Genomic DNA, 9,502 nt, shown 5'->3' with positions numbered 1-9,502 from the left:
TATGCATTATAAACACTTCTAGGTAAATATGACATACTTAAAATCTGTTCCGTTTCAAGGGGCTTTAGCCACTTCTTGATAATCCGCTCTCTGTAAACGAAAGGAGGTTTGAAGAAGTGGCACTTGGGCCTGACTATGATGTGCCCATAGCAAGCAGAAAACATATCCACGTTTATCTGGCAACACGTCGAATAGGACATGGTCCCTCAATTTAAACTCCGATTTGCTTTCAGTTTGTATATATAGGGGCCCAGAGCAACCAGCAAATTCACCTTAATGCGGCTGCTAGAGCACATCCTTAGGGAGACATGTTGTGCTCTGGATTTGCTTTGTCTCAACCATCGATTCGAGATGAGGGCAATACAAGATAAATATCTACTTATGTTTCCGGATATTCCGCCCGCTATTAATGGCGCCCAGTGTTCCATCCTAAGAAGACTAATCTCGGGAGATAAAATGACATGTAAAAGAAAAAATGGGGCAAACCCTAAACCAAGCACATGGCGATTCTATACAGGAGGCATGACCTGAAGCTTTACGATATATTTGGGTCAGACCTTTCTTTTTTTCGGTCATCTAACGAATGAAATCCGATTTCGGCGACGAAACAAGATCAAGTTCATGAGCTTATTTTCTTAGATCGAAACAAGCGTGCCCTCGGAGAGTACGGAAGGCTATTCGAGTAATCAGCGCTTTAGTGTTCGCGAGCTCTTTTAGCATCGAGGACAGTGTTTCTTCAACAAGAAAAGAATGAGTTTAGGATTCGACAGTTTAGATGGTATGAGAATTGGTTTAAACTTTAAACCAGATATCACGATATATGGAATAAAGATTAAGACAGTACAATGAATAGTATGATAAACAGGATGTTAGCCATCTGGTAGTTTTATTCAAAAAGATCGGGGCGAGAAGGGTTCAACTCCATTTTCTCCGGATGCAAGACTCAAACTTAAATAATAATTTTACGTGCTATCGCTGGCTTTCGCGCATACTAAGCAAATCACCTTAAGGCGCTATTGGAATAATCTTTTTTCTGCGAGATTGGATGGCACCTTAACTGGATCCGTGATAGATTTTATTTGATGGTTAAATCGTTGATTTTGATGGCCTAGCTAAAATGATGCCATTCTTGCTGTTTACTATTAAAGTCATATAAGCTGGCACACCTCTTGACGGAATTGCTTTGCCTTGGTTCATCACCTTGCTAGATTGTCTAGCCTGGTATGTTAAGGCAAGATGGGCGATTCGCTTAGATCACCTAGCGGCAATGTCAGGCCTGCTAAAGGACACGTTTTTATCCTCATTCATTTCACTTCCTCTCCTCTCCCCAGGGGATTAAAACACGTGGCTACGAACCATGCTGTCGAGGGTTCGAATCTCTTTTGTTTCAGATTATGTTATTTGGTAAACGTGCCCGTAAGGATAACCATAAAGTGAATAAAGATAAAAGAGGCCGGAATGAACGGCAAACAAAGGTAAAAGATCTTAAAGTCACAACGCATCGGTTTCAATTCCTTTTCCCTTTGAAAAGAAAACCTTTTTATTTCAAAACGATTTTTTCGGGTATTGGATAAATAGAAAGATATATGAAGAAAATTAATATGAAACTAGCTTATTGGATATACGCTGGCCCTGCAAACCCATATTAGTACTTTAAGAGTAGCCAGTTCCTTTAAAAATGTACATGCTTCCCTTAAAAACATTTCAATGTAATGCGTTTTATGGCATTTTCGACAACGTTTAGTTATTGCATGTTATAGCTTTAAATATGTTGTTTTTGCCTAAAAAAATAGGATATGGCTCGTCAATACTTGGCCATTCTATGGCTCGTCAGTACCTTGTGTTTTATAACTTTAACCACGTTATTCTTTAGGCTAAAGTTATTTAGTTTCAAATAGGATATGACATGTCAACACTTTGCCATTAATGTGTTTTATGGCATTTTCACTAATACCTTGTTTTCTAAAAAAGGTAAGTTCTTGCATTCTATGGCGTTTAGTTTTTGCGTTTTATGGCTTTAAATATTAAGTTCTTGCCGGCAAGAAATAGGATATGACTTGCCAGCACTTTGCCGGCACATGTGAAGTAATTGTTTCAAGGACTTTGATGGCAAAACGATTGATTAGTGCATCCGTTACCAATACTTATATGAAACAAATCTATACAAACCTTTCAAAGCAATGCTAGTTTATTTTTTTTATCTTCTATTCGATTGGTAATGACTGTTTCTTTATGCAAGAAAACGGATGTTGGCTAACGACACTATAAGAAAACCGCTTGCCAAAGAGCTTTAGCGTATCAACGACAAAACGTCACTTAACTGAATAGGAGTCAATAATTTATTATGTCTTCTATATCAACCTAAAATCGATTTCTAACAATAAAACGTTTTATCATCGGCAAGGCCAAAGGCCCACTAACTAAGGACCAGTCTAATCGTTGATTCTTATAGCACTGAAGAACTTATTGTTTGAAAAACGCCATAAAACGCAAAAACGTTAGCCATAGAACACAAGAACGACAAGGTGTTTGGAAAGCACCATATCCTGGAACGCAAAAACGACAAGGTGCTTAAAAAGCTAATTATGCTTGCTTTTATCATGCTCGCATCCATTATGCTATTTATTTTATTAACTGTTGAATTGATTTGGCATAAAGTGCGTTTTATCATCCAATTCTCTCAACAAGGTCAATATTGCACTGCTTTAATATTTATACAAATGTTCTCATAGACTTAAGTAAATTACTATTTTTTAACATTCTTTAATAAGTTGAATATGGATTAGATCTTCTTACTTGTTTCAGATGATAAAATAGAATATCTAATACGGATATAGTTACTAAAGGTACAATAATATATAATAATCAATTCCGTGTTGAATGCTCGTGATATGCTAAATGAGGCCGATTTGGTTCTTAATGGTGTCCTCTACTCAATGCTTAGATGGTTTAATAAACCGACAACAATTTCACATATATTGAGAATAGCCAGTAAACAAATAAACACATGCCCAAAAAACATACAAAAGTAATAAAGCAAATGCCTTAGCACACTTATTTACTGTCAAATCTTAGAACTATTTAAACATTAGCAACTAACGAATCCTCAGCCAGGATTTTGATCATAAAATATAAGGCCAGGTGCCTGCCTATAAGTCCCTTTCGTCTAATGGTTAGGACATCGTCTTTTCATGTCGAAAACACGAGTTCGATTCTCGTAGGGGATAAGAAAGGCGAAACATTTTACGTGGTTTCGTATATAAATTTTTGCCTTTCCTAAGATTGGTGGTCTGAACTTGCCAAAATCAACTGTCAATTGCAAATCAATGATTCCAATTAACTCAACAGCCAAGGTGCAAAGAGAGCCAGCGAAAATAGCTTAATGGTAAAGTATAGCCTTGCCAAGGCTGGGGTTGAGGGTTCGAATCCCTTTTTTCGCTATAGAAGCCACAAAAAGGTGACACATCTGCTTTTGAGGCTTATCAGTTCGTTATTTCAAAGGTGAGCTTTACATTTCTGTCTCTCCCCTGCAAACTCATGTAAAGTTATTCTAGTAAACTTAAGCTATTACGAATCATTCTTCTTGATCACAGAGATCTCCTTTATTATCCCACAATGCAACGTTATCATTGATGTTTTGTTTTATTGCAAACTTAAAGTAGATTACATTAAATGATAACTTAAAACTATTAAGCAATGCAATGCGTTGCTTTAGCTGATATTCCTTTTATTGCTACTTTAAAAATTACAGTAATTTCAATGTATTATGGAAAGCAACAAAAAATGGAGATGACGTTAAGTCAGCATGCTTTTGTAGCTCTTTGTAATTTAGGCTATAGCCTGCGTCAAGACAAAAGATCGTAACCTGGCAAGCAAAAAGGCTGCAATTTGAAATTTTTGCCCTCAGTAATCGCAATCAATTTTGGTCGACCATACGGCCAATGGAAAAGGTCAAGCGGAGCCCGTAACTGTCAAAGCTTTGCTAGAGGTTTGCCAAGCCATTTAGTTACTTGCTAGAAAGGATTCCTATAGTTTAGTTTCCACAGAAACCCTTATGTTAGTTGTTGTGTTCAATAAAGCGTAACATAGTGATTGTCTTTACACAAGCAAAAAAAGATAACTGAGCTTAAAAAAAAGGAATCTATTAACCAGTGTTATCCAAAATAGATGTGATGAGAAAAAAAAGAAATCAATTAGGCCCCCATCCCAGCCAATATGACCTATTTGTTTTTCTTTTGTGTTGCATGTAATTTACAAAAACCTGTGTTGGTTGATTATTGATGGCTCATAATCTTGCCAAAAAATGGATGGATGTCTGAGCGGTTTAAAGAGTCGGTCTTGAAAACCGAAGTATTCTTTTGAATACCGGGGGTTCGAATCCCTCTTCATCCGTAAGTATGGTTAGAAGTTAGCATTTTTATGTAGTATGTTTTTCATCCCTCTAACTTGATTGGGAAAGCTAGCTTTTTAAGAGCCAAGCCAAATCGCTTTGCCACCATTCGACACTGCATCCCCTGAAACCACGACTCAAGAGCAATCGAGTAACGATAACAAGCTGCTTGGCAATCAAACGGGTGAAAGGAACATTTTGGGAGGTCCATCAGCATGTGGACCACCATAAACCCAATCCCGGCAACCTGAATACCTTTAGGCATTTGATTACACTGCTTTCTGCGACTAAGTGTATACGTAAAAAACCAATATAAGCGGAGACGTACGACCCAGGGACGCCCTCGCGACTCTTTATCTCTAGCAATATTGTAGCACATGCGTCGCCTAGAGATAACGGGGCATGCTGATTTGACGTCATCTCATCTTCCTCCGGCTTATCACCTTTGTAAAAGTCTGTTGCCAGGTTCTAAAAATGGTAATGGCAACGGCAACATGGGACTCAACCCAACACCTATAGGCACGAGCTGTCGGCAACGTCTATTCAAATCAAAAAGGTATTTTTGCTTGGGCTATCGTTAATCGACTTTTTTCAAAGATAAGCAACGTCTTCAATACAATAAGGTAAGCTTAGCCTTTTCGCTTTCAATGGTATTTTGCGCTTTTTAAATGGTAAGCTTTAAAGTAAATCATACTTAGAAATCGCGAACCCGTGACGTGACGAAAATGCAATAACTAAACGGCAAGGTGTTTAGAAATCGCTATATCCTACGTGAGAACGCAAAGACTAAACTTTTCAGCATGCAATAATTAGAAATATAATGTTAAGACGCAAGGTATTGGCAAAAACATAATGTTGGAACACAAAAACTTACTTACTTACAATAAGGTGCTTATAAAACGTAATATTGAAATGTTTTGAAGGGCCAATCCTTTTGTCATGTCCCTCATTCGTTATGCTATTTTTATTTATTTTTTATAGACTTTCTTGCTTGCTTTGCTTTACTTTGTTTTGCTCTGCTTTGCAAAGCAAAGCTTTGAGGAGCTTTAGCGTATTGACTAAAAGAAGAGGGGCTTCAGCCACTCGACTGAAGGGAAGAGGGAAAGGCAAAGTGCAACGATTTGAATGGCGTTCGACCCTTTATGCGATTGGAAAATTCCAAACGTTGGATCCCTAAAAAGAAAAGTTACCACTTACTTAGCCAGCCATCGTTCCTTCAGTCCCTATCACCCATTACTCTTTGTAATTGCGGGCGCTAGCCCCACTTACTTGGCTGCATCGTATGAATATGGATTGAATAATCCATCAGGCGTAAACTCCAAAGTAGATAAGATTGCTTCTTATCCCCCTTTCCACATCGCGCTTCATCGCCTAAAGTGCCGGATGAAGTGCTGGTCTGATTTTAGGGGCGTGGTCATCTCGTCTAGGAAGCTATGGATGCCCTCATCGATAGCATACGTGGGCAACTATGTCAATAACAGACCTTACAAACAAAAAAGTCGTCTTTGTTGCGCGATTTTATGGGAATCTGGATTGCGGGTCGTGGGTCCATCTTTTTTGTTACACCAATGTGGATTACCGAGTGATTCGTAATCTGACCTCTCGCTTGCAATCTGGTCATCCCATAAGGCGGCAGAATCGATGGAGTGACATAGATTAGGTATTCAAGCTAACTTTCTGACGCGCCATTCGCTTACATCCATTGGTTTGTGATCCGGGGACTGTCCATGTATCGAAGCGGCTCGTTATCCTAATTTATTTTATCTAACACGATCTGGTTCCCGTACTGACCCAAGATATGCTTTTCAGTATTCACGCATTGACTATTGGGAAGGATTTCTAAAACCTAAGACCGAAAGTCCTTTTGCTTGCAAGTCACAAGTTTTCAGGGCCAAACAACTGAAACGAATCGATTATCACAAGAAACTGTGGCTTCGGTGGAATACGGACCCGGGCCCAAAGAATCATGAAGTTTGTTTCGTTTTCTAACATTAAGTGGCTATTTGGATAGCCACGTCCAGCTCCAATGAAAACTAGGAAAGAGAGACAACCATTTAATAACTCATAGGGGTAGAACTCACAGACAGGGCACCTCTTAGCAGCGCCAAGAGTAGGCAAGTAGCGGAATCAATTGAACCGCTTCGTCTCAGCGAGCTACCTCGAAACGCTTTACTAACTAGAGATTGCCTTTTTTTGTCTGTTAAGTAAGTCAAGAAACCTCCGTCTCATATTGGCAAGAATCAGGACAGAGAGATCGGATTCAATGCTAACAGATGCAAAATGAATTAACAATCTTTAGAGATAACGTAATAATAATTGGCAATGATTTCTTTTATGGTTTAGGTAGCTCAGTTGGTTAGAGCAAAGGACTGAAAATCCTTGGGTCAGTGGTTCAAATCCACTTCTAAACATAGCGAATTATTAGATTGAAATCTCTGGACAATTATATACTAAATGCAATTAAACCCGCAGCTTATGAGTCTTAGCTAAAGCTACAGAGCTCTCTATTTGTTTGATCCTAACATTAATCTTATTTTGATATTATTTGCAAACGATGCCAAAAGTGATCATTTCATTTTATTGCCTAAGTCTCGGACCTTACACCGGGTAGGTCCTTAACCCTTCCGCCCTGAATAGAGGCCTTTTATGATGAAATGTTCCGGCTACAAGTCAGTGGACATGCAGGAAGAATTGCTCAATATGCATTAGCTCTTGAACGTTTATGGCATTGAAGAAGAGAGAAACGCAAATCAAAGAAAAAATGAGATTGTTTAAAGCTAGAACAACAAAATAACCATCCTGGAAAGAAGAATTACCGACTATTATACTAAATTGTCAGTGGATGAGACCGGTTGAGTGATAACGGTCGGGGATGGAACTGCACGTGTTTATGGATTGAACAAAACTTAAGCAGTGGAAACGGTAGAATTTGCCAGTTTAAGGTGTCAAAGGAATGGCTTCGAACCGGGTTCAAATCCTATAAACGAATCATAGTTGTGCTTTGTTTGCTGTTTGGATTCGCCTTACCTGCTTATGCTTTTATAGCACAAGATTTTACCACCCACTTTATACCCATCACCAATATATTGCTGGGTTTATCATGGTAGGGGCCATATTCTTCATTAGGGATTATGATCCGGAACAAAACAAAGACAATGTATTGTCAAGAATGTTGGAGCATAAAGAAGCAATAATATCCCATTTAAGTTGGGCTAGCTTATTTCTAGGTTTCCACACTCTAGGTCTTTACGTACATAACGATGTCATGCTAGCCTTTGGAACTCCAGAAAAACAGATTCTTATTGAGCCCGTTTTTGCATTTGCATTATTGAAAAAGAAATATGGTTACGGATCTTTCTTAACTTTACAAAATACTTTAACCACCAAAGAATATTTGCTGAAAAAATAAAAGCTTTAGATAAAAGCCAATTTAAGCAACAAACTTGCAATTCACTCCAAGATACTAATTCAAATAATAGCTATAAGAAATGCAAACAAAAGAAACCGCATAATCCGGTTAATGATCATGATTGCAGGGACAAAGATAATGGTAAAAAAAAACAACCAGATTAATAAATATATATTATCATAGCACGCTAACTAAAAGGCATTAGCGCATTGATTATGGCTTTCAGCATCGAGGTGCTAAACCTTCCCTAAGATGTTTTGATCAGCTTGTTATCCCACAGAGTCACTCTTATCCTAAGAGTGACGGCTCTTCCACTTGGTTAGCACCGTTAAATCATAGCAGGCCAACTTTCTAACTATTTGACTGATAAGTATTGCAATCAATCTCCCGCACTCTTTGGCTGATTCCTGTCTCTGCATGTTTTCGTTACTTTCTATCTAAAAGGCCTACGCGCCAATCGCTTGCCATCGCTGCATATTGCTTTGCCAGGCCAGACAATGCAGCTGATCGCGAATATGGCTTATCGCATGCCATAGCAAAGACTGGCTATATCGCATTGATTATGTTTGTTTTCTGCGATCATAATATTTTTTATAGGTCTGGAGATCATAACATTTTTTATAGGTCTAGCAAGTGTCATAAAGCAGCAATCCGGCTAATTCATTTTATTTTGGGCAAGCGGGTGCCTTCGTGGTTAAGATTTTAGGGCGTCGAAACGGATTTTGGAACCTATTTACATTTTCTATGAAAGGAACGGTCAACGAGCCCGCCGGTACGGACGCCATTAAGAGGACCCCCAATAATTTATTGGGAACTGTACGAAGTATTTGAAAGACAGGGAAAAAGTACCATTCGGGTAATATTTCCAATGGAGTCGCAAAAGGATTTGCTGGTTCACCAATCATTGATGGTTCCGGAACCGCAAGACCCACAGTACATGCAAACGTCCCTAAAATGACTACTGGAAAAATATATAATGGGTCGAGTCCATTTATTAGCTTTTTCTAGTGCAGAAAACTTGTAATTCCTTACTATCTGGCATAATTGTCTTGTTTCATCCTGAATATGAAGTTAGTTGCAACAGGTTGCTGGAGGCAGCAAAAATAGTACAGGTTGCCAGGCTAAAGGATTGGTTCATTTTTTTTTTCAAGCCAATAAACTTATTTTTAGTGAAACTATTCATAATTCTGCGACTGGAGAGCAACCAACAAAGAAAGATGGAGATCCGGCATTATGGCGCGTGATCCTCCTAACCCTAGATAAAAGGTGGAAAGCGAGGATAAAGTGCTTTAGTTAAGTGTCATTGCTTATGACGTTATTGCTGTAGCCTCAAGGAGGTTTGGCCATTGCTTCAACCTTCCCGAATTCCTGCAGATTCGGGTCGTTTTCCGCCACCGGAACGTCTTGAAATAATTCCCATATGGTGCGGGAGACTCAATTGATCTAGACTCAGAAGCTGGGATTTGACCCTTTCCATCGATCGGTTGGGCCAAAGCATTTACTGGCTTAAAGGCCTAAGAAAGAATTACTAACTGGTATTTGCGCAATTTTTCCCGTTGCTTTTACGGAACCCCCTTCCTGTATGGTCGAACCATCGCCCATCAGTACTTAGCCAACATTATCAGATTCTAAATTCAAAGCGATGCCTACTGTACCATCTTCAGATTCTACCAATTCTCCAGCCATTACTTTGTTCGAACCAT

General features: G+C 38.8%; 2 non-coding genes across 2 annotated transcripts; both read left to right on the top strand.

Moving 5' to 3' along the window:
- Window positions 1–4,305: 4,305 nt before the first annotated feature.
- On the top strand, window positions 4,306–4,392 carry TRNAS-UGA (transfer RNA serine (anticodon UGA)). The gene has a single exon. It is a non-coding gene; the product is annotated as a tRNA-Ser (tRNA).
- Window positions 4,393–6,727: 2,335 nt separating this feature from the next.
- TRNAF-GAA (transfer RNA phenylalanine (anticodon GAA)) lies at window positions 6,728–6,801 on the top strand. The gene has a single exon. It is a non-coding gene; the product is annotated as a tRNA-Phe (tRNA).
- Window positions 6,802–9,502: the final 2,701 nt, after the last annotated feature.

The sequence above is a fragment of the Lygodium microphyllum genome, unplaced genomic scaffold (genome assembly GCF_053477565.2).
Source record: "Lygodium microphyllum isolate KBCC unplaced genomic scaffold, Lygodium_microphyllum_v1.1.10 scaffold_42, whole genome shotgun sequence".
In the NCBI taxonomy this organism is placed as follows: Eukaryota; Viridiplantae; Streptophyta; class Polypodiopsida; order Schizaeales; family Lygodiaceae; genus Lygodium; species Lygodium microphyllum.
Note: the sequence above shows the minus strand (reverse complement) of the source record. Positions and strands in the feature narration are given on the sequence as shown.